Below are 25,767 nucleotides of genomic sequence, written 5' to 3'. Positions count from 1 at the left end.
CCGACCACATCTGAACACTCAATCATCATTCTGTTTTCAGTACACTTCTGCTCTTCCTGTCAGAGCCAAAGAGCTCAGCTGTATTATTCTGCTTTCCCTTTCTGTGTAAGGATTCATTTGATGTCCATGTAGGGTGACCAGATAGCTAGTGTTAAAAAAAATCAGGACAGCGGGTGGGGGGTAATAGGTGCCTATATAAGAAAAAGTCCCCAAAATCGTGACTGTCCCTATAAAATCAGAACATCTGGTCACCCTATGTCCATGGGAAATCTGTGTCTGTTGGAGGAGGAAGAATATCAGAGGCAAGATCCATCACACCAAGCTGAAAAATTTTGCCCAATAACCACAAACTGGGGGGGGGGGGGAAATCTGGAATTTTTGGAATCATGAAGGGAGACAAATATTTGGAAGTATCTGGTCTTCATTTTGGATGTATGGTTCAAAAATCATTTTCCCCTTCCTCCTCTCCTAGTTTCCTCTCTTTAGTAAGTGTACATAGATATGACTTATTTGTAATATCCAGTATCACAATAACTTTAGTACTTTCAATTGTATATTTGTTAAGTTACATTAGATGCTTTTTTTTTTGCCCTGAGCAGATGCCTAATGGCGAAATTGGATCATTTCCCCAATAACTTGGAGGGATCAAATTGATCTACATTTGTATTTTAAATTGCAGCATTTCACACTAACGCTGTGAAAAACAAGACACTTCGCTTTATACTACATGCCTATATCAAATATAAAGTTTTGTCATCATTTTAACCATGGTGTAATCTGTGACAGTTGGAGTTAAAGATTTCAGGGATCAGAATTCAAGGGTGTCATATCAGTTGTACACCTCTGGAAATCAACTGCCAGGAACCAGACACCAGCATAAGTAGCAGCCCTCTATATCTTAAATACCTAATCTGTTACAGCAAGTTCAAAATGTTATAGTAAAGGATTGAAATTCAGAGCGGTCACCTTTTTCCATGCACTCATGGTGGAGAGGATAGTGCTGCAACAATTCAGGCTGAGTTGGCACCACTTCTATAAATCCAGAGCAACACAGTTTAATATCTTTACTAAAGCACATACTCTATAGCAGGGGTTCTCAAACCCCACTGCACTGCGACCCCCTTCTGAGAACAAAAAGTATTACGCAACCCCAGGAGGGGGGACTGAAACCGGAAACTGCCCGAGCCCCACTGCCCCCAGTCAGGGGGTTCAAAGCTGAAGCCCAAGGGCTTCGGCCACAGACAAGGAGCCTGTAACCTGAGCCCTGGCTGCTGTACTAATAATGTGAAGATTCAGCCCATCACTTTCAATCAGTCCTGTCATGGGGCGCAACCCTCACCGCTGGACTGGCATCTCCTCCCCGTCGCTCTGGGGATTGGCTCAAGGCGACATCCTGCATTCCACAATTTGCACCCAGTCACTCTGCCTCCACTTCCTTCTTCACACTTACTTCAGGGCCTCTGTTACTTAGGCTTGTCTCCACTTCCCGGGGGATTGACACACGGCAATCGATCCACCAGGGGTTGATTGCTCACCCGTTGATTGTGGTACTCCACCAGAATGAGAAGCATAAGGTAAGTCAACAGGAGAGTTTCTCCCGCTGACCCAATGCAGTGTAGACACTGCAAGAAGTTGACCTAACATATGTCGACTCCAGCTACATTATTCATGTAGCTGGAGTTGCGTAACTTAGGTCAACTTAGCACTGTAGTGTAGACGTGCCCTCAGCCCAGCAGCCAGCTAGGAGGAACTCCCTCTTGCTCCCCCAGTCGCTACCGGCAATTGCTCTGTCCGTGGTACTACAACTTCTTTTACCTACTAGAAACCCTGTCCTTACTCCTGCAGCCCCAGGCCATGACTGCCTGACTCTGGTGCCATAGCTCCTTTTATATGAGCCCTGCTGAGCTGACATTGGTTGCTCTCTGCAACCCCACTCTTATTGGTTGCAGCCTGCACAACCGCTCTAGGCCACTCGGAGGACTCACCTCCACTGCTCCTTCCTGGGGTTAACCCCTTCCATGCCAGTGTGAGGTAGACACCCCATCACAAGTCCTAAAAAGCAAATTATATCAAGACCTTTGACTGCTCCTACTACTATAGTTCATGCTTTGAAAGGAACCAAATGGTGTCTGCATAAACCCAAATTCTTATTAATTGTGGATTACCTGAACACCCTGCTTGATTTGGTTTGCAGTTTTTAATGAGCTATTTATCCCACATTAATTTGTGTTGATTTCAACAAATAAGTTCTTGTATAAACACTGCAGGAATTGAAAATGTTTTTCCCTCATTCACCACTGTTATTTACTCATTCGGGTTAATTTATTTGAAAGACAAAAATTAAAAATAGGCAAAAAGCTATTTTTTGGCCAAAATATTGTGTGTTCTGTTTGCTGCCAAGAAAGGAACTTAGGCCCCAGTCTGCAAATAGCTATTCATAGGAGCTATTTCCCTCATTGTAACATCTAAGGAAAGATTCTCTGGTGGAGAAGTGTTTGCAGGATTTGGCCGTTATTGCATAAGCAACGATGATGGCATTTTTAACGCCTGGAGTGCTTGGGGTAACTGTCTTGTTGATGTCACACAGTGGTTTTGCAAAACACTCCCAGCTGCAATAAAAAGTTATGAAGTCTGCAGAAAAGTACACTGCTCTCTATGTATGGGGGAAATTCTTGCTACTAGTTTCAGAAAAGCCCATGAACTTACTAGACATTGCTTCATAAATCTGATGTTTCCTTCAACAAAAGAGCCCATCTTTAGGAAATTTAACATTTTTAATGCTTATTACGATAGTTCCTAGGAACCAACAAAGAATGGGGCCCCACTATGCCAGGCACTGTATGCACAATAGTAGAAAGTCGCTGCCCTAAAAAGCTTACTATCTAAATAGACAAGTCAGATGCAGGATAGGGGAAAGGAATATAACACACAAGCAGAGAGAACTATTCAAAGGAATGAAGTTAAAGGGGCTCTTTAGAAATTATAAACCTATAGATTTTAAATAAAAATGTTTATCTGTCAATAGCTGCTTTTGAGCCATCCTGCAGAATTCTATAACAAACATAATTCTGTAGCAAATTCTATAGGCAAGTCTAAAAATCAACAAAGGTTAGCATTTTCCATTACAATCAATAGGACTGTTCCATGGGGCTGTATTTCCAAGGATACAGTATTATGGTGTGGCCACTTTGCAGAGCAGCCCGAAAGCCAGTGCAGAAAGGCACAGAAGGTGCATTTAAGTGATTCTCAGGGAGCACAAAGTACAGGCTTAGCCTATTCAGATACTCCAATCATCCTTCAGACGTGAATGTAAGAGGGGTGCAAATGGTGCTCCCTTCCAGCCAACCGATTCCTGGCTAGTGGTTCTGTACTATGGGGCTACTGACAGCTGGAGAGTAACTTAAAGCTTTAACTTATGCTCGGCAACTGCTCTAATGTATGCTAGGCAACTGGTCCAGTGCCCAGGACTAGAAGAGTTCAAACCTGAGCTTTATGTCACTTTTGCATGCCCTCTCTTGAGTGGCCATAGCTTGGCTATAATCCACTCTCTTTAGGTTTATGCTATTCATATATTTTTTCCCCACAGTTTGCAAATGTAATGGTTATTTTATAAACTTTATTTTCAACTGAGATAAATAAATTGTAATTGAATTTGTTGTTGATTAAAGATTTATCACTAGTTTAAACAGGAAATATTTTGTTCATTTGAACCCTATGGCAAGCATTCATTTTGAGCCTAATGGTAATCACAGCTGATTGATCTCTGAATACATTAATTATGGGGATACAGTGAACACCATTTACTTAAGACAGTTATGCATTCTATGAAAAAGAAGTGATCTTTGCGATAGCACCCATTAATATGAAGATTAACAATTCTGGTAGAGAGATTTTGTGATTACTTGAGGATTTCTAAGGTGTACTGATTGACTGAAAAAGTGAACTGCAATTTACTCCTTGAATGGCTCAAGTGAAACTGTCTTCACTATAAAATATTACCATCTGTTCATTTGTATTAAAATTCTTATGCATGCTTGGTCTCAATCACTGTGCATATTGCAAATTTTGTTCAATTCAGCTTATACAATTGATCTTAAACTATTATGTGAACTCTTAAATCCTGTGGCAATTCCCAAAATAAATATAACTTAAAATCTCTTCACTTGTCTTCAGAAGTGATGGACTCAGCTACTCACTACAATCTCTCAAGTAAACAGTCAGAGAACTAACAACAATCGGTTGCTTAATGGAAATAGTCTTTTCTAATAAAGGCAAAGCAGGATTGTATTCAAAGTGCCTTTCGGGATACGTTGAGGTGAAAGTTAAAACCAGAAATTGCCAAATAAGGCAGATCTCTTGTACACGTTAATAAATGAGTTGTGTTATCTCTTGATACTGTTTTCCTGTAGGGAAAGAAAAGATGGAGAAGGTCCATTTGAGTAGTGGCGGAATTGTAGTAAAGCAATTAATTAATCCACTTCTGCCTATCTTTATTTTTCTAGTCAATTCAGCTGAACAACATATGCTATCAGTTTTGTCCAATGACACTTTGGTCAGTTAATATGAACCAAAGCCCCAAAATGAAAGATCATACAAATAATAATTAAGACAAGAAACTTCATCCTACTGCATATGGCTAAACTGTACGATCACTCACTGGGAGTTTTGTAGAGCTGATTAAGAAAATGTTCTGATGGAACATTTTTCTATTAGAAATGCTCTTGTCAAAATCAAAATTCTTTTGCAGAAGTTTGATTCGGAAGGTCTTTAGAAACAAATCAAGATGAACTTGCTTTCACATTCACAAGGAAACATTTCAATTTTGTTTCAAACTGGGTTTTCATTTAAAATGTTGTGAAACTCAAAATCAGAACAAAACATTCCAATCTCTCTAAAGCAAGGTTTCAGAGTAGCAGCCGTGTTAGTCTGTATCCGCAAAAAGAAAAGGAGTACTTGTGGCACCTTAGAGACTAACCAATTTATTGGAGCATAAGCTTTCGTGAGCTACAGCTCACTTCATCAGATGCATTCAGTGGAAAATACAGTGGGGAGATTTATATACACAGAGAACATGAAACAAAGATTGTTATTTTTATTTTATTGGAAGCAGAACAAAAACAGATTTTAAAATTTCCCATCGAATGTAAGGGCTCTGATGACACATAAACCGGGAAGAACAGAGTTTGAGTAACAGATTACAAAATTTGCTGAGCAGGCACTTAGGAAAAAACTCTTCTTGTAAATTGAGCAAAATGTTACTGAGAAGTAACTGTGACACAACAAACATGAAACCCCACAATGCTGGTTTTTCAGCCACTTTTCTTAGTAAATCTGCATTCTAATTGCTTGTAAAACATTGCTTTAAATATCACCTCAAGGGGAAACCTAATATATTAGTATCTGCAGCCAAACCTACCTTCAAAGTACCACAAGAGGATGGAGCTAATGCCAAATTTCTCCTCTGAGCACACTACCCTTTAGTTTCATAGTAGGGGCTGAGATGAGGGAGTGCTCAATAGACTGGCTTCTTTCCCCATTTCTGTGGTGTCATTTAGAATTCATTCCAGCAAAAAAGGAGTTTTTGTAGGGGAGCGGGAAAGGAAGCTTCATATTAAGACAGCCTTATCTCCCTAAAGAGCTTCTGGAAATTAATCATCACTTTTACAAGTAGTGGCAGTGTGGATGGAACACATGCTGATACTGCTGGGAGCCACCTTGTTCCCATCAGCATCCACAATGTTTCAATAAAACCAGCTCTTCCAAGATAAGCCACCTTAGACATCAACCATCAGCACTGACCAAAACCGTGCTCCCATTGAAGCCCGCAGTAAAATTCCCATTAATTTCAATGAGATCAGAGTTAGGGTAATGCTGAGCACTTTTAAAAATCTCACCCTATGTCTTTCTGCACTTTATATTTATGTAAACACAATACTAACACACACACACACACAGGTACACTCTCAGCTAGACCTTTTTCTAGTCTCTCCAGATGTGCGCATGTACAGTTGCAGTCTGATACTTTTGCCTTCATTTTTACAGTTAACATCTGTCACAAATGTGAGTGTGCACTGTAATCACAAATTTGTATGCAAGGTAGCATGTGTACTGCATTACCTACTACTCCATTGAGTAGTAAAGAGGCAGACATTTACACTTGCACACACGTAGACCGTTTAAAAGGAGTTTGCAAGTGCTAACAGGGACATGTTTTCATCATGAAAGTGCATACCCACAAGCTGTGAATGATTATAACTCACTTTTTAAAATTCCTTGATGCATCAGAAAAGCAGCAATGGATCTGTATGTTTGTAGCACTCTTATGCTTTATTTGGCTGCAATCAGACAAATGTAAAACACTACATGAACGTTTGGCCCAGAAAGAAAATCAATTCAGACACAACAGCAGTTTGCGCCAGTGAAAAGTTGCAATTCATTGAAATGAAATGTAACAGCAGTAATTGTGAGAGCTAACAGGCAAATGGTGCATGAATCAATAATGATGTGGCTTGTACACCATTTGTCTCTTTGCATGATCCACAGGAAATACAATTGCATAATTATATTATTCAGTCTGTCAAGAGTGAAGAATAACTGGATTTTATTAGCATATGTGCATACACTTGCCTATCTGGCCTGGTGTAGATACACTCATCGGAACTAATCTTGCCATCCATTATCAGGCAAAGCTCCCACTGTGATGGGATCATCATACCTATGAGAACTCATTCTGAAACCCTTTGGGCTGCAGAGTGAAGTGATGCCTTCAGGTAAAATTTTAATCCCTAAAGTTTGTGGAAAGTTTTGGAGTCTTTAGATGCTATTCAGCCGTTATGGCCAGGGGCTTGTCTGCACAGAGATTCAGTGCATGGCAAGCCAGGGTGTGTATGTACAGTGCACTAGCCTGCCACATACTAAGTTGTCATGTGGACCCTGCTACTGAGCACTGGAAGTTCTGTAGTACCAATATGTCAAAGCATACAGTGGAACTTTTCATGCACTGTACATTCACACCCTGCCTTGCCACACAAAGTCTCCATGTAGACAAGCCCTATTACCATTAAGTATATTGCCATCAGAAGTTGGTATTTCTACGAATGAAGTCAGAAACTTAAATTTCCAAAACATAGGCTCCTTAACAGGTCTGAGAGAGTGTGCTGGGCAGAGGGTTGTGGATGCAGTCCTCCGTCACGCCAGCTCCCATTTAGGGGAATAAATTAGAGTTGGCTGGAGATAAACTGGCCCTAATTGGGGAAGTATAGACAGCTGCTGCCTAATTAGCCTGGGGCTGTATAAGAGAAAAGAAAGCCAATGGGGGAGTAGAAAGAAAGGGAAAAGGTAGGGAGTGGAAGCAGGGCAGTAGCTCTCACCTCCTCCCCCCCGCAGATGGTGAAGGGCCAACTGTACATGGTGAAATGAGGGTGGGAACAAGTCTATGAATAAACTGCACCAGTGGTTACTAACCCAAGGGTCTCAGAGTGACTTTGTGGACCTAGCAGAGGCAGGAGCCAAGGGGGCCCTGCCACGCTCTGCTACAAGGTCTAAATTCCATATTTAGATACTCAAACTAGACTGTGGGTGCAGAAACTACCATTTTCAAATCTAAATTCAAATATAAAATTTTAAGTTACTGACAGGCATAGTCTATCCAATATGTAGTCAATTGAGTGATTCCTGTATTAAGCATGTGGTGTGGATGTCCTATTTCAAAACCAGGCTGATAGTGTTTACTGATTTTGTTGCACCATTTCTAAGATTACAAGTTTAGCCCATTTAGGAATAGGCTAGTAGTACGAATTAGGTGACAATATCCAAGATGGCAGCACTTACTTTATTTTTGTTTTAAAGGGGCTGTATGCAGTTCCCCTCACCATCAAACACAGCATTTCAAGAGTCCTCTTCTCCAGCACGTGCCGGTGACCTCTTCTTTGGCCCTGTCTCTGTGAGGGCCTGTCTCTGTTTACATATTCCATGGCCCAGCCCACCAGTCAGGTCATGCTTAAGTTCAGTCCTCTTCCAGGGTAATCATCCAAACAAATGATCCTTCTGCCCCTCTTGCACTATGTTGACGTTTGCTGCTCTATACCCGTACTCCTGGGACCTGCAGAGTTCCTTGTGTGCTCCTTCAGATCAACACAACCTCCCAGGGCTTTCCCTCCCCCCGGCCCTTCTTCTGAGCAGGTTTCCCCACTGCCTCCCCTCCCCAAGTATTCTGGCAGCTTCTCCCAGAAACTTCCCTACCTCTTACAAGACCTATCTCAGGGCCTCCCACAGGAGCCTAATCTTCTCTCTGCAACTCTGTCTACCCTGCCTTCACCAGGTTCTTCCCAGACAAAGAGAGTGTTTCCCCTAACTCCACTCACCCGAGACCCCTCCTGAGTAAGCTCTCCTCTGTTCAGATAGTCTTCCCTAACCCTTTCACAGCTGGGCTCTCAGACAAAGCTAAGCACACCTCCCCCTTAAAGGGCCAGCCAGTCTATGACATGGTCACTCCCCTTCCTTGATTGAATCTCATCTGATAGGCACTAGAGCCCAGCAAGAATTGCAAAAGAGTGGCCATTCTGGTGCCAACACACACTATAACTGCTCAATAGATTAGACTGGGTAGACAAATGCATGTTTTGTAACAACCCAAATTGAATTTGGCTCTATCCCCAAATCTTAGATAATAGGAAACCACTGATTCTGCAGACCTCTACAATCAATTAAATAAATCCTAATTTCTGTGTTTACTGCTTCGACATCACTTAAAATTGTCTACAGTGTTGTTGCCGCGTTGGTCCCAGGATATTAGAGAGACATGGTGAGTGAGGTAATATCTGAAGACCTGAAGAAGAGCTCTGTGTAGCTCAAAAACTTGTCTCTCTCACCAACAGAAGTTGGCCCAAGAAAAGATATTACTTCACTCACCTTGTCTCACTAATCACTTAAAGCTGGTAGATTTATGCTTAGCTATAATAAATTATGTAAAGTTATGAGAAGTTTAACATTTTTTGTTTGTATTTTAGCTGGATTTTTTCAAGAATACAACTCTGAGTGGAGGATTATACAAACTAGAATCCTGCCAATATTAGTTAATTATATAATTTGTGTAGGTCAGTTGGGTAGTTTTTTTTATTTGTTTGGAGCCAGTGCAATTTTAGTTTATCAAATCTGTTTCAATTTATCACTTAAACACAGCTGATTTATGAATAAAAATTACCTTACATTGCAGTTTTACAGTTAATTTTATATACAAATTGCCCACTTTTTAATAATCCAACAAAAATAGAGTCGTTAGTGCCAGATATACTAAACTACACAAGAGTTCTTAGCCAAGAGGAACGCTAAGCAAACTGACAAGATTACCCACACTGCTTCCTCACAATGATTTGCAAATCCTGTACTCTGATCATCAGTTCAAACCCTGTGCTGTGCTATGGTGCCTGCTATTTTCTCTCTGTCTCATCAACCAACAGAACTGAGTAAAAAATAAAAGTTAGAAAAATGTATCTCAGAGTTTCTTTGTTATAGAATAAAAATATTCCCAAAGAAGTTGGTTGTGCCACTCACCAATAAATGTCTCCTGCAGGCATAAACAGTTGGGCTACAAGGCTCTATCTTTATGAAACATGGAGAAGTTTATTGCCTCATACATCCTCTTCTACCATGGGATTATCACTTAAATAGTTGACCTATTTGAAAATGATACTGCAATTTGTTATGGCTACAGGTGGTTACTTTTTTCAACAGGATGGATTGGAGTTACATGATATGAAAGTGGGATAAGAGTAAAAATCTTTTGCTATGACATTAACTTGGTTTTATTACTAGCCCTGGAGGAAATATAGAAAATGAAAGATTCAAATAAACAGTCAAAACAGTAACAAATGTTAATGGATGGATGAAGATTTGAACAATTTAAAATCAAAAGGCAGAGAATTCATTTTTCAGGCAAACAACTCATTTGCATTTTTTAAAAATATGTCCCTGTTTGACTCTAATCATTACTTTTAAGAGAGGAATTGAACTGCTTTTCTATTCCATATGTTGTAAATCAAAATTGACTCAAGATTCTGATATCTCGACCCTGAATCTGGTTTGAGGGGAAGACTCAGGGATTTTAATCTGCATTGATCTGCCAATAGTCAAATCCCTGAGAGTCATTTTCTGTCACACGGATACACTGCAAGATAATCTTTACTGTAAAAAGTCCAATTTCAATCAGCACTTGTCTATTGCTGATAATATTGAGATATTAATATTCCAAGCTCCTTTAGGGTAAGAACTTACTCTTATGAAGACAGAGCTAGTGTGTATTTACACATAAAAGAAGTTTTCTTCATTGGTAGCCAGTGGTAGTGGAGTCTGGGAGGATGGAATGTAGGAAGAACTGAAATATGCTAACTCAGAAAAAAATCATGCCCCCAGCTGTTATACAATATAATTCATTCAAAAATGTATTTCACAAACTAACCAGTGGTAACTCCTTTGTCCCCACCTCATCCACAGAAGGCCTTTTATATGAGCTCCATTGCAGAACAAGGGGCCCAAGTTTGCTCTCACCCCAATATTAGTTAGCAGAAGCTCTACTCAAAACAATGCATTTTCACAGGTCTCAAGCTGATATTAGATTGGAATCAAGCAGTCCACAGCCTAGTAAATGTTCTCTGGAGTTTTCTATTACCCCCACCCCCAAATATTCATGTATCTTAAAATAAATATACAGCCATAAGAACTAGTATCCCAGCATGCTTTTCTCATGAAGATAGATACCCTAATCCTGAGAATGTCTATGAAGAAGAACTGTACCAAATGTAAAAGATCTATGCAGAAATGTCTGTCTGTCTTGTGGGCCTATTCACACAATTTCCAATACATTTTAAAAATATTATTTTTGTAGGCATGTTTGATCAAAATGAAAATAAAGATTTCCTCTCTCCTGACTACAGAATGTGATATAAGCTCATTTTGTAGTCAGGAGAAAGGAAATGTTTATTTTCATTTTGGTCACACACACACTCACTCTGAGCATCGCACTAAGGCCCAAATCTTGTGTCCCCTTATGTGGATAAAGTAGGGCCTAAAGCAGCTTAAAAGTTGTTGGCCTGCTGCCCAAAGGGCCAAAGCAGCATTGATACCATCCAATGGAACACTCGCTCTCTTGGATTCTTCAAAGATTACCTCTGTGTTGAGTTCTTGTGGCTCCTGGTAGAAGGTAGAATGTGCTTGGACCTTGAAATATGTGCACAAAGAAAAATGCTTATAGGGAGGGGGTACAATAGGACCATCTACTCAACAGGAGACATTCCCTCAGGCTTTGCTTCCAACTTTTTTAAATGGAAACTGAAGTTGAGAAATAAGTAGCCACTCAGAAGAAAAGAGAAAAGAAAAATACTAAGGTTAAACTCAATAGGAAGAAAAGTAAAAGGGTATTGATAATATCGCTGCTAAATTGGCAGAATACTACTTGATAAATAAAACAATATATTTGTATTGTACTATGTTTTGCTATAGGAAGTACAACAATGATACCTGATTCATTTGCAATTCACACTCAATACTGTTAGTTAACAGTAACATAATGCACTGGCAGATAGTCATTGAAAGGCTATAGTTCAATCATAGCTGCTTCTTGCAACACAATAAACTGCAAGAACAAAGCTTGCTAGATTTATTCATATTATCAGAACCTTCACTATGAGACTGCAGCCACAGACCTGTCTACTGGCCCATATGTTCTCATTTATAATGTGTAGTGCTCTTAAAAAAATTAAATTAAAACAAGATTAATTTGTGTGTGTGTGTGTAAAATAGGAAAAAACATGTTTCTCATGCATGGGTTTATAATGTGCAGTGGTAAATGATAACTTACAGCTGCTAAAAGCACAGGAAATTATCAGATCCCTCACAAAGTGTGTTCTTGCGTGACATGAATGTTAAGCTATCTGGCAGCTGTCACTCTACTCATCTGTGACTGATACTGTATGTTCAAAAAGTGCAGAGCAGTAATGTGTGCAATCTAGTCACCATTTTATAGAGAATACAATGGTAACATTACCTCCGTTACAGACGGTTGAAGAAGATCTTCCCTAGATTCAGCATAGGATTTGTGCTGAAAGAGAAAAATTCTTTCAGAGGGACTCTTAGCATCTACATCGTAGTACTGCCACTTTTACATACATAACATATTCTTTGAGTAGAATCTTGGGTGTAGAAGGATTTACTCCATCCTCAAGAGACACTGGGCCTGCATCAGCCTGTAGCAGTAACCATGGATTCCCTCAAGAGCTTTGAAGACCAATGGGGATGGGGGGGTGACACAGATAGGTATCAATGTTTGCTTTTGTCCCCACATGCCAATGAATCTACTTACTCAAATGATCACATTCTGGCAGAAGTGGGCAAATAACTGATTTTTTTGGGGGGGTAACAGTTCCAAAAAACTTTTATAAAGATTCCATTTCAGAGCTCTTCCAGAGCAGGGATTCAAACCTTGGTCTCTCACATCCTAGAGGCATGTCCTAACCACCAGACTAAAAGTTATAAGGTGATGGGCGGGGGAGGGGAGACTGTTGCTACTTTCACACAATGGCTAGAAGGGGTAGAGTTGACAATGCTGAAATCAGTCATCTCAAGAGCCTGATTACCTAGACTGTCAATCTTTAAGTACAGACTTTTGAAAGATGCTTGACTGTGACAGGAAACTGTGACATGAGCCAAATTGTGCATGCCAAGAGACAGTCAGAAAGAGAAAGAAGCTGTTCTTCAATTACAAGTTGAATGGATCCCAAATGCAAAAAGCCACTTATTTTCTAATTTTATATTTTAAATTTTCATTTTTCACAACACCGCCAGACACTCTCTAGAGCAGATGATAGAGGCATGGGCGATAAGTCAGTCTCCTTCAAACAGAAAATTATTCAGTGTGCTGAAGATAGGGTAATCCCTAATAGCGGTGACTCAAGAGGTTACCAGAATCCAACCATACTATACTGGCCTCACCTGGAGGTTTTCATTGCAAGGCATGTAGGACAGCTTTGCTTGACGCCAGAGGCTGATGCAAGTATAGGGCTTTATTTTGTACCTGAGACCTTTTCAAAAACTGTATTCACATTTAAGCCTTGCATACCTTCATAAGAAATTTATATAAAATCTCCCATTGTTGCTAACCCTTGTTCTGCTACACTTGTGTTAGCAACCTTGAGAGCCCTAGTGTACATGGGCCATCAACTCCTGCCAGTATTTTAATCTATTACGTGGGTTAGACCTGGTTAGATGACACAATATTTAAAATAGAGTTGGCAGCCAGAAGCCCATCAGCATTAGGGTTCTAAACCTCCCTAACACCATCACAAGTGAACCAATGTTAGCAACAGTGGGAACATTTTTGCAAAGTTTCTCTCCTGAGAAAAATCCAGTCAATTTCCAGTGATGGTAGTTGAACCAGTATTAGGGTGGGCATCGGGCACTCACATAGGAGAATTTTATAGAAGAGGATATAGCAAAAAATTGCTATGTAAAATCGACAGAACCAAAGTTTGAGAAACTGTAAAGTGAGAAGACTCAAATAAAAATGTTTGTCTGAGGTTTTCCTGCGTCCATGGTCATTCTTTGACTATTTCAGCACCTTGCAAGGAAGGATTTTGCTTCATACACATGGCTCTGTCACTAAGATATGCAATAAGCAGCAGGAAGATACCTTCACCCACGCTGACTTATATATGAGGTGTTTTCCCTGCTAACCTCTAACTCAAATCAACTAACTACTGAAGTTACAGTAATTTTGCTCATGCACTGAATACCACCAGCTGCATTGTTTTGCCACTTATACTCATTTTTCTGATCAATATACACCACCTGTTTGTCATCACCAATTTTGGCTGAGAACCTTCCATGAGAATTATATCCCCCATACTGTACTCCAGATTGGATTTTAGCCCATTCCATTTTGAGGAAGAAAAGGGTCTAGCAATTCACAAAAGCCTGGTGTAAATACTTACATGGGCTGAAAAACTAATCAATAGATGTGCTCTTATTCATTACTGTTATAAAGATTGGTGGAAATTACAATGTGGCAACCACCACAATCAAATGTGATACCTGATGTAGCAAAACAAGTAATAATTCTCTAGCGTCAAAATCCTAATATTACATTTTGAATTCAAGCATATTGCACTGACGACAGGGCATGGGCGATAGTACTATGAACTGCTCTCAGTCTGAGAAATTTGGCATCAAAACACGAGATCTCCAAATGCTTTTGCCAAGGTGTGGAAGGGACATGAAAAGCTTGAAAAGGCTTCTAATAGAATAAGAAAAAGTTGCAGTCTTAGTAGTTATAATCAAATGGTGACATTCAAACAACACAGAAAGCTTATTCTGTCTGTGAGGGGTATTAGATCAAGCTGACTATCGACTGTGCATTGTGCACTGGACCACCATAGGAAATAAATTAAGGATTATCTTTATCTATCTGTGGAGGTAAAAGGTGAGGGAGCGTGTGTCTGTCTACATCCATGTAGATAATTAATACACCTCTACCCCGATACACCGCGTCCCAAAACAACACAAATTCGGATATAACGCGGTAAAGCAGCGCTCCAGTAGGGCGGGGCTGCGCACTCCGGTGGATCAAAGCAAGTTCGATAGAACGCGGTTTCACCTATAACGCGGCAAGATTTTTTGGCTCCCGAGGACAGCGTTATATTGGGGTAGAGGTGTAGTAAAAATGCGCCTTTTAACACCACCAGATAATTTGCCATGAGTAGTGTGGAAAGCACAAAGCATGAACAGAGAGGTGGCTACTTGGAAAAACACAGCATGATCTTGTGTATTTGTTTTCTCTCTTTTCATCATATTTATTTCTGCTTTTGTTCACTATGCCGTGAATTTGTATTCTAAACAGAAATGTATGGGCAACACAGCGTCAGGTACTACTGCAAGCAGCAAGTCTTTTCTGTTCTTATTTTTTTTTCCTGATTTTAATTTTTTAAAGCAGCACAGACCAGGAAAAGCAGTTTGTGTGAGAGTTATGAATAGGCCTGAGCTACCATATCCGCACTTCAAACTCTTCCAAAACTCCGGCTTCTTAAAATCCAAAGTTTGGGTTCAACCCATCAGACAGAAGGGTCAGCTGTTAAACTCACAGCTGGTTCCAGACTCGGATTCCAAGACCAACTATCCTAAAGTCAGGGATGTTCCGATCTAGTGTCTGGCTTGGGCTCAACTCTACCCACAATATCTTTGTAGCATACCAATAAATGCCTCCAATTTTCTGTAATATTTGGCAAGAATTCAATTCAATAAAATGCCATATTCTAAAACATTTGTCATTTCTTTCAAATGTTTTTTTAATCTAATATAAATGGATTGTTTGTTTCTAATATCTTAGGTTTTTTTAAACTATCCCGGATTTTGATCTTTTTATAAAGATTTTAATGAGCTTCGTCTCCACTGTCATGCATGGCGTGTGCTCAAGGGAGATCACTTTTATTAGTATATTATAAACAAAATACAGATGGAGCTGCAATGAAATATATCCAAAGCAGGCAGGCAGCAAATTGCAGTTATTTAGCAATAAATTGTCTTATGTTGTTGTTGTTGTTGTTTTTATTACTTAAAGTAAACAGGAACAAACCAAGCAGACACAATGTAAACAGGCAAACTGCAAAAGAAGGATGTAGATCACTATTTTTATTCTCACTTTGGCTTCTTATGTCGAAAAGGTATTAAAGATTAGCCAAAAGGGGCTCGGATTTATTTTGACTACCACCTATAAAGTGCAGTTATCATCAGAAATCATTTACTTTCAAGAGATGTTCTTATGATTAATTCCAGGACATATCTGTTTATTTTCATAATTTTTAACTTCTGTTAGCCCTACAAACCAATGCAGCTATGGGAGAATGAGCTTGAGTCTATTCTGGCTCATGTACTGTCAATACAATTATTAACACCCAACTGCAGCATCTGTTACTAGTAATGATGCACAAGAAGAAAACACAGATTGGGACCTAAAAGTCAGATTCAGTTTGTAGAACATCCACAAAGAAGATACCTAGTGGCCTCTTCAGCTAATCTAGGTTATCATTCTTGCTACAGAGAATACTGATGCAAAAGCATTTTTTGGCAGTAACTAAGTATGTCTTTAAAGATATAACTTCATAAACATCTGTATAGATGGAACTCTGCTACATGTGGTATGGGTTGATTTAAACCTCTTTGAAACTGGAAATGTGTCACCACTGCCCTTGTTAGAAACCATTACATTTCTTTATGGAAGCAGGTAGTTGAAACAATAACAGCCTCACTGTCCAAAACAAAGGCAGGGATTTCTCTGGCTATTGTTTGTGTGTCTAGAGATACAGCAGAAAGAGCAAAGAAGCTGAGAGAGAAGAAGGCAACAAGGAAACACCAGACAGCCATTGAAGCACCAGTGCAGTGGCCCTGAGAAAAGCCTAGAGAGCATGCTTCTGTAACCCTTCTGCCCATCAGAGTTGGCAGCAACAAGGGCCGGGTTCAGTATCTAGGGGCTCCATTCCAATAACACAACGCAAAACCAGCTCGAGCCCCCACCCAGTGACCTGGGACAAATATATACCACCCCTGCTGGGCGCCTCCAAGAGGCAATACTTCCCCTCTCACAAGCACATAGTCTGAGTGTAGCAAAAAGCCTTTTAATAACAGAGAGAAACAATGTGGCATTATGTTGGGGAAACACCACCAACAGGATTCATAACACAACCCATGAGCAAAAAACCCACCCCAAGCAAAATGGGACATGCCCTTTCCCTTTGGTTCTTGAGTCCAGCAACCCAAAATCACCCAAAGTTCCAATAGTCCAATGATCCAAAAATCTCTGTCCCTGGTCAGGGCAGCCCCAGAGTTCAAAATTTTATCTGAAGAGTTTTGCCTACAAACCTGGGTGGAGATGGGGGGGGGGGTGGGTTAAGGGGCACCTTACGTGATCCAAAGCTGATTGCCCCACCTCTCCATGGGGCTCCGCTCTGCCAGCCGCCCCCATGAGCTGCTCCAGGCATCCGACAGACTGCTCTGCTCCACCAGCCGCTCTGCTCTGCTCGCTGTCCCGCAAACTACAATGCTCTGCTCTACCAGCCATCCCGCAAACTGCTCTGCTCCACCCGCTGCTGTACTCACCATCCCGCAAGCTGCTCCGCCATATATCTTCAGGCTCCCCCACTACTTAACATAACACTCAGTGATTTCAGCTCTTAATAAGTTTAGCTCTTTTGTGATTTCAGCTTGTAGTAGGGGAGCCTCAGTGCTGGTGCACCATTAGCCCAAAGTGAATTCAGCTCAGCAGCCTGTAACTAGACTCCTAATGGAATCAAAATTAGCTCTGATATTCCCCAGTGGAGAGAAAAGAAAGTACAATTAGCATGAAAGGCCTTCCCCAGAAGGCCCACACCATCAAGTATTAATACCTGTCCCCAACCTCTCTCCATTCACTGGGTTTTGGAACCCATGACCCTTGCCTAGCGAGTGCTGCTTAGTTGATGGTGAGTCCCTCCATCATAACAAAAGGCCGAATACAGTTCCACTGTCCTTGAGTCACATAATCAGGATTATAACAGTTTATTCCTACCCCTATAACAGAGAAACTGGGGCTCCTACAGCAGCCAAAGTGACCATCTAGGCAGGGTGGGTGTGCCTATGCAAATGAGATCAGCCCTGAAGTTCTTTTCCACAACCCCACCATGACTCGCCACCAGATGTCAGGGTAGAGCTCATCCTGACTCTGCTTACACTTCTAAGGCCAAGTGTTGGCTGACAGGGGCTTGCAGCTCTGAACAGAGAAACTGCCTCCTGTTTGATTCTTCCTGTGTTCAGAGAAACAGGACTTTGTACATTCTTTGTGAATGAACAGGATTTCATTAAAGATACCTGATTGCATTGTCAATTTCTCCTTCTAATGGAAACTCCCTAACCACTGGAATCAAAAGAGGTAACAATATATATCTTGCAGCACTATATGTTGATGTACAAAACAGAGAGAGTGTAGAGTATCAATTGATGTAAACAGGACTGATTTATTAAGGTGCTACGTGCAATGTTATGTTATTGCACAACCTTCCGTTACATCTCAAAGATATAGATTACGGTTTAATTTTGAGACTGAGTCTGACATATGTGAAATAGTCTCTCAGGTACAGTTATTCTGATTAATCAAAACATCTTTTGTAAACAGCAGCACTGTAGGTCATATTTTCAGAACTGGCAATATTGATAGCCTTACGTGCAAATAGATCTCTGTGCAGGACAGCTTTAGATATTATCTGAAGGAAAATATATCAGTTTTGTACCTGTACCCCTCTCAGGAAGGCACAGGAAGCTTGATAACAGCAAAGGCAAGGTTTATTCCACTTTTTTCTCCTCCCCTGGTCCACCATGGGAATTGTAGTTCCTGGACTCACAGCTACAGGAACTACCTAGGAACAAAAACTTACAAACACAAACTGGGGTAGCTAGCTGCACCTACCTAGATACAACAATCAGCATAGAAAAGTGGCCAGAAAAATGATATAAAAGTACCTGATCAAGCAACAGATCACCAAGAGAATTTTTTAAATGCTAGATATGACAGTCTTTCCATATCCGTCCTTATGATATTGAGTTCCCTAAATGGAGTTCAGACTGTTGTGCACAACATACATTTTGTGCCCCTTCCCTCCTGACTCCCTGTGAATGGCTGCAGATGATATATAATTAAAGACAGACACTGAAACTGTCCTTTGTTTTGGAATACACACAGGATAATTGTCTCTGGAATTCACAGGCATCACCCTTTCAACAGACCTGATATTGAAATTGAAAATCCAACTGATTAAAATAATTTAGACGCGTAGCAAATAACAAAAGCTGGCTTAAGATGACTTTTATTTTGACAAATTGCCTACCAGCCTGGACAATCATTGCATACAATGTGGAACATAAATTAATACCAATTAAATAACTGACTGAAATTCATCTTCTGTGTATGACAGGTGAGTCAAAAGGTGCATTCCAGCTCAGTTGACTTCTAAAGCTGTTGCTGACAGTCTCTGAACTCTTTCTTTAAGGGACATGGATTTTTTTTTCCTTCAACAGATACAGTGGGGAGGAGGATGCTGAGAGTAGAAGGTTTGGCGATGTTTGGCTCTGCTAAGACAATCCTCCACTGCTACATAGTCAGGTAAAGGACTCTGGCAGTGGCATAAGTTAGAGTTGCTAGGAAGAGCTGAACTCTTTTCAGCATTCAGGCTGATCCTGAGTATTAGGGAGCTGACTGTATCAGTCCCTCACCCCCTGCACAGAACTAGAATCGAGCCCACTGTATTGTCATTTCCTGAGTGTGGTGTAGGATGACCATATTTCCCAAAGAGAAAATGGGAAACTGCCAGCCGCTTGCCCGAGGGACGCCCCCTCCCCCGCTAAGTGCTGTTGCCCATTGCTGGAACCCTGCAGCCCCCACACACAGACACCCCCAGCATGCTGGAATGCTGCCTCCCACCCCCAACCCTGCCTCCTCCCCTGCAGGGGGGGCTAACATCTCAGCTCACCACCCCCACTCCCCTCGCACATTCCTCTGCACCCCACTCTTTTGACAAAAGTGGGCATTTGTTCCCTTTGCTCTCGCCCAACTGATCAAGATGGCAAGAGCAAATGTGACAAATGCCTCTTTTTGAAAAAAAAAAAGTCATAACAGCCAGGACAGGGCTTAAAAAGGGACTGTCCCAGCCAAAACAGGATGTATGGTCATCCTAGTGTGGTGGGACATGTCGCTCTTCAGTTCATTAAAGCTTTGAGCTTGGAGATGCAAATTCTGGTTAGATCATAGCAGAAATGAGTTTGTTGACCCCCTCTTAGAGCCAAGTAGAATTCTATGTACATCACAAAAACTCTGCGTTATTCAGCATAAATTTCTTCTTATCTGAAGCTCAAAACTGGAAAAATCAGAGATATTTCCAGGCTAGGACTGAGGCAATTCTGAGAATGTAGGCAGAAGAAAGAGAGAAAACTTGCCCAGTAAATTATATTATATCTGCTGCTTCCTCATTTTCAGAGAGCGCCGAAAGAAAAGATGAATATAATTTTATACAGTAAATTGAAAATGCACATAAAGAAAATAAAAATCCAAATACTGGTTCTTCTACTAAGTGAAACATTTTGTAATGTCACTTAGGTCAACAATGGAAAATATGAAATTGCTGGTAATATTAGTGCTATTGCTTCCTCCGGTGCCATTAATGGTTCCTCACACTTTCAAACTGTAATCAATGCAAATAAGCAAGACAGAGGGAGAACTCAGCCTTTTCAATAAAAATATAAACTGCTCATCCTCAAAACCAAAAGCAATGCACAGTATAACCAACCAAAGTCCAGCTATGTAAGCCGAAAGAACTGATGGCAATCACCTTCTCCTAAATCCTCCCCCATAGTTCATGCTTCTTCAAACAGCTGCATGCATGTAAATGGAGGATAAAAATAAAAGTTTGTTTCCAATTTTCATTGCATCTTCCCAATTCATTTCCTGGCAGCTCTGACAAGACTTTTCTTTTCCATCAATACAGTAATCTGAGTAATTCCATTTTTTCCATTTACTTTAGAGAATAAATAAAGCCTTTGCACTGTATATTTTAGGTAGATTGTGTAGATATATTATGAGTAGGGATAGGCAGATTCATTCAATTAAAATAAAAGCAGACTTTCATCCAACAACTGAACAGACTTTTTTATAAAGCTTTTGTGAAGTCATTGTAACTTGAATTTAGTACTCATCAGACATGTTGGATTGACACATCAGGAACGCTACAGCAGCTGCTGCTTGCTCTTCCTTGCACTATCCCACTAATAAAGACAGGTTTCAGAGTAACAGCCGTGTTAGTCTGTATTCATAAAAAGAAAAAAGAAAAGGAGTACTTGTGGCACCTTAGAGACTAACCAGTTTATTTGAGCATGAGCTTTCGTGAGCTACAGCTCACTTCATCGGATGCATAGCTATGCATCCGATGAAGTGAGCTGTAGCTCACGAAAGCTCATGCTCAAATAAACTGGTTAGTCTCTAAGGTGCCACAAGTACTCCTTTTCTTTTTTCTTCCCACTAATAAAGAATCACTACAGAAGGTGAGAAATTAGCACAGCTTCCTTGCCCTTTCAGTCCTTGGCTAGAGATGACCAAACAGAATACCAATTAATACTAATTATGGCTCCATTTTTGTGAGCTAGATCCCTGGCAACAATAAACTAGCTAAATCCACAAACTCTTTTTCACATAGGCTACCAAACAGCCACCAGTGTGTTGAAAAAAGTTAAGAAAACTGTATTGATGGATCAAAGGGTACCATACATGTGCTTCCTGGGGCTGATCACTGAACAGAGCTGCCTAGCCATGGGATAATGAAAATAATGGCTTACATTATTCATTTAGGCTGTGCAGAGAGTCATTACACTGAAGAGAAAAGTATAAGGATCTATAAGCCCCCTTGGAGCTCTAACATCAACTCCACCAAGGTTTAACAACAGAACACAACTTGGACAACCAAAGATTGATGATTGAATAAATTGCAGCCAATAGAATATTTCTGAAGAAAGTGAAAAAATACAGTGCATAAGAAATGTAAATTGGCAATTGCTGGAAGGATCAGAGGGTGGAGGTCAACAAGAATATTGATTGTTGGTAGGTGGAAGAATAAAACTATGAATTCTTATCATCTGATTTAATTCCAGACAGTTACATTGCATATAATAATTCAATCTACTTCTGTAGTTTGAATGAATCATGCACGAAAAAAACTGGCTTACTCTAATAAATTGGAACATGAATAGATTTTTTTTTTTAATCAGGTAACCTTCAAGAACCTTGAAATGCTTTATACGGTCTGTACGTATTTCACTACTGGCACATCCTGTACTCCCACAGCAGTGTCTGTATATCTAGACTTGAAACCGATCAAACCTCCATTATTTCTCATATCAGTGTTTTCACAGACACAGACTTCCCTGTAAACAATAACATTTTAATGTATCAGATGCCAGATGCTTCAAAAATATCAAAGCTAATTTTTCCCAGTACTTTTTCATGTGTCTGTGTGGTGTTATCTAAGGCAACTGATGGTTTCAGATTTAATAAAACATGAATTGATATTCACCCTTTGAACTACACATTCCTATTTTTTTTCCAATTTAATCAGATTTCAAGGTGAATAAAGAATAGCAGCAGTTATCCACACGTGGCATTTTATTAATGGCTTCTCCAAGGATAACACATTGGTTTCTTCAGTACAGAAAGTCAGCAATAACCCTCTGTTGCTGTTACGTCTTCAAATGCTGTTTTATGCCAGTTAGATCAGGTCCTTATCTTAAAAAAAACACGCAATCAGGCCAAACAGAGTTGAATTAAACAACTTAAAATGCTTAATATTCTTTGTCAAACAGCTTCTAAGGACCTGTGGGCTTTAGAGAAACTCATTTAGTGTTATTGGCATATTAATTTTTAAGAGGCAGTAAAAATTCTGAGAGACTTGTCTGTAGGAATCATTTCAAAAGCTTGTTCCAGATTGAACTCTAAGGGGATTTTTTAACAAACAACTTTACTGTTTAATAACAACGAAAGAATGATATTCAGACCTGCCATTGTCTGCTTACTTTGTGTTCACTTGATTTCTCTATGGTATACAATACAGACCTGCCGAGTCTGCATGTAGATGGCAATGATATTGAATGAAGGAATAGTTTTATCTATCTGGGTAGCTGTTTGACAGCAGGAGTTTCTATATCCAACCTCACACATTGGATTGGTCTTGCATCATTGGCATTTCAGCATCTTCAAAGGCCTCTGTTTGGGCACTGGGATGTCTGAAAGACAACTGAATACAGTAGTGATGACAACGCTATGTGGAGCAGAAATATGAGGAGGGGAAACTAAATAGCTATAAACAGATGGGGAGGGGAAACTAAACAGTTTCCAGTGTCACAAGTTAAAGCATATTCTTAATATCTGTTGGGGTTGTTGTTGTTTATCAGAAATGAGATTCTTAGAGATTCTGGCACATTGTAGTCTTGCACCAGTTGAGAACAAGAGGACCACAATGGTGGGATAATGTCCGACATGCAAAAGAAGGTACAATTTTCCAGAAGACCTGAAGGAAGCAGACCACGAGGCCAACCACAAATGAGTTTGGAAGATGCAATTTTGCAGGATTTAAGAAGCCTAAATCTTCCCATACTGACTCTTCTGAAGGATGAAGACTTGTAAGGGGCCAATCAAGATGAAGTTCATTCTATGCACAACCACAGCTACATCACGGCCATGTGAATCTGCTGCTGCTATTGCAGTGCTTTGATGATTCTGAAACAGTATTTACCATATTTTTATTTGTATGATTCTTAAGGCTTCAGTGCTTTTTTATTTTTACAATTTAACTAAGGTATGTTCCCCAGTCTGCTAATCCAAATATTTACTGCTGATTTATTAATCTCTGACATTGGAACATTCAAAGCACCATATCTTTGGTCAAGATCATACTTTTCTGAACAGTTATAGGCTGTAGTTTGTATGATGTTCTGGGCCCAGTCTTGCTCCCACCGAAGTCAATGGGAGCAGACCAACCTTTGCTTGTGGATTCTATTAATTTTCCAAGATAATTATGAAGGGAACTATGGCCCAGATCCACAAAGGTATTTAGGTGCATAAACCCCAGATTTAGGCACCTAAACCCCATTTTAGTTTCCATAATTAAAGAATTACTGAAGCAAGAGGAATGGACTGCAGGGTTGCCTACCTCCTAGGTGGGTGCCATAACCAGCAGCCTATAGTCCTTCTCACTATCTCTCTCTCTAGTCCAGTGACTATTTATATACAGTGGAACAGCTTCAACAGCAGAAACTGAGGGAGCCCCACATCAGAATATCTGATAGCTCAGTGGTTAGAGCATTCTCTGTAAAGGTGGGAGAATTCTGTTCAAAACCTTTCTCTCCCAAAGGCAGAGGGGGGAATTAAATCTGGGTGCCTGTAGTGGGGTGTCTGCCCCACTCCATGAGAGAAAGGGCTGGAACAGGCCAGAGAGGCGGCACAGACCAGCAGCCAATCAGCAAAGGCCTGTAGAGAGTCAATCAGGGCCAAGGAAGAGGCAGCCAATTAGGGCCAGGCTGGGCCCTATGTAAAGGCTGCCTCGCAAAGAGGAAGGCAGTCTCTCCCTGACTAGCAAGGGAGAAGGACTAGTTCCTGAGGTAAGGAGTGGCACCCCACCCCGGTTACTTGCCAGGCTGTGGCCCCTGCTAAAAAGGATCAAGAAGGTGCACAGGGCCAAAGGGAAGTGGCCCAGAGAACATAGTTGGACAAGAGGGGAGAGAAGGAGGGCAGAGAGGGGTTGCTGCTAGACAGTCCCTGGGTTGGAGCCCAGAGTAGTGGGTGGGCCTGGGTCCCACCCCTCACCCCCTGTTTATACTGCACCTGGCCACAGAGGAGCATGGCCGAGACAGACTGCAACTTGCTCCTGAGCTGAGAGGCTAGACTTTGGGGTTGTGGTTGGCCACTGAGGCAGGTGCAAGCCGAAAGACTACTGTTAAACCTCCCGTTCCCCTAGAAGGGGGTGAGACTGGAGCGGTGGGCACTACTGGAGGGCAGTGCCCTGAAGAGGATGCTGCTGAGCGGAGAGCAACGTGGGTCCCAAACCAGTAGAGCAGATAATGGGTGAGACACCATGCGCAGAGGGTGCTCCACAGCTGACAAAAGCTAATTCCTGGAGCAGCCAGCAGGAGGTGCCAGCGGTGGTGAGTTGTGACCCTATGGCAGTCGCCCACATCCCAGGTGAGTGCTCTAATAACTAAGATAAATGTTATAAGGTGGACTCTACCACTGCCACCACCTCCCAACATAGGCAGCTGGTAGGGGAGGCTGGGGGAGCTTCCCCAAACAGCCAGATGCGGCCCTACCCACACTCCGGGCCTGGGGGGGGGGGGGCTGCAGCGGTAGCACCATGTGCTCTCCCTCCTGGTGCTCCAGGGGGCTGCGAGCACTAACTAGCCTGGGGTGGGGGCTGGCAGCTGCGGTTGTTGGGGTCTGGGTTCTGGGTGCATGGAAGGGGCAGGGCCTTGGGTAGAAGAGGCAGGGCTCAAGCTAGCCTCCCCCTGCCAGCGGTTCACGTGTTGCCCATGCCTCCCAATTACATTGTCAATGTGAGAGTTTACATTGATTTCAAAGGCTTTTGGAACAGGCCTCTGTAGAATAAGATTTCTTCTGTGGAAGAACCTAGTATACTAGAAAACAAACTGTCAGAGCTACAACATACATATTGGTATCCTTATAAAAGACAATAAATTGCTCTCCTGGAAGCAAATAAGATTATGGCTTGGAATTTTAAAGCTTAAAATTTTTCTAGAGTTAACTGAAAAGTCTGTAACTTATTCTCATAATTTTGTCTTCATTTATGCTGAAATGAATGAACTATGATTATTTCTGAAGTAATCAAAATTTGATTCAGAATTCTGTTCACATCTTATGATCTACTACAGAAAATGAAATTGTACTGAAGACCATGGCATCTGCTTGACAAGAAGTCAAGAATAATTCCTGACAGGTGAAGATTTCTTGGTAGTCTATGACCAGTTGGAAGTGTTCAAGGGAAATTAACCCAAATTATAATTAACAAACATTTCCTAGCTGAACTGGAGATCAATACTGTTGTTAATCAATATACAAACAGAAGGGGAAAAAGCCAATTTTTTTTTCATGTATTGAAAAGGGGAAAAAGGTGAACTGCTTAAATATAGTTATTGTGTGTGTAG

This window comes from Natator depressus, chromosome 7 (genome assembly GCF_965152275.1).
Source record: "Natator depressus isolate rNatDep1 chromosome 7, rNatDep2.hap1, whole genome shotgun sequence".
NCBI lineage: Eukaryota > Metazoa > Chordata > Testudines > Cheloniidae > Natator > Natator depressus.
Note: the sequence above shows the minus strand (reverse complement) of the source record.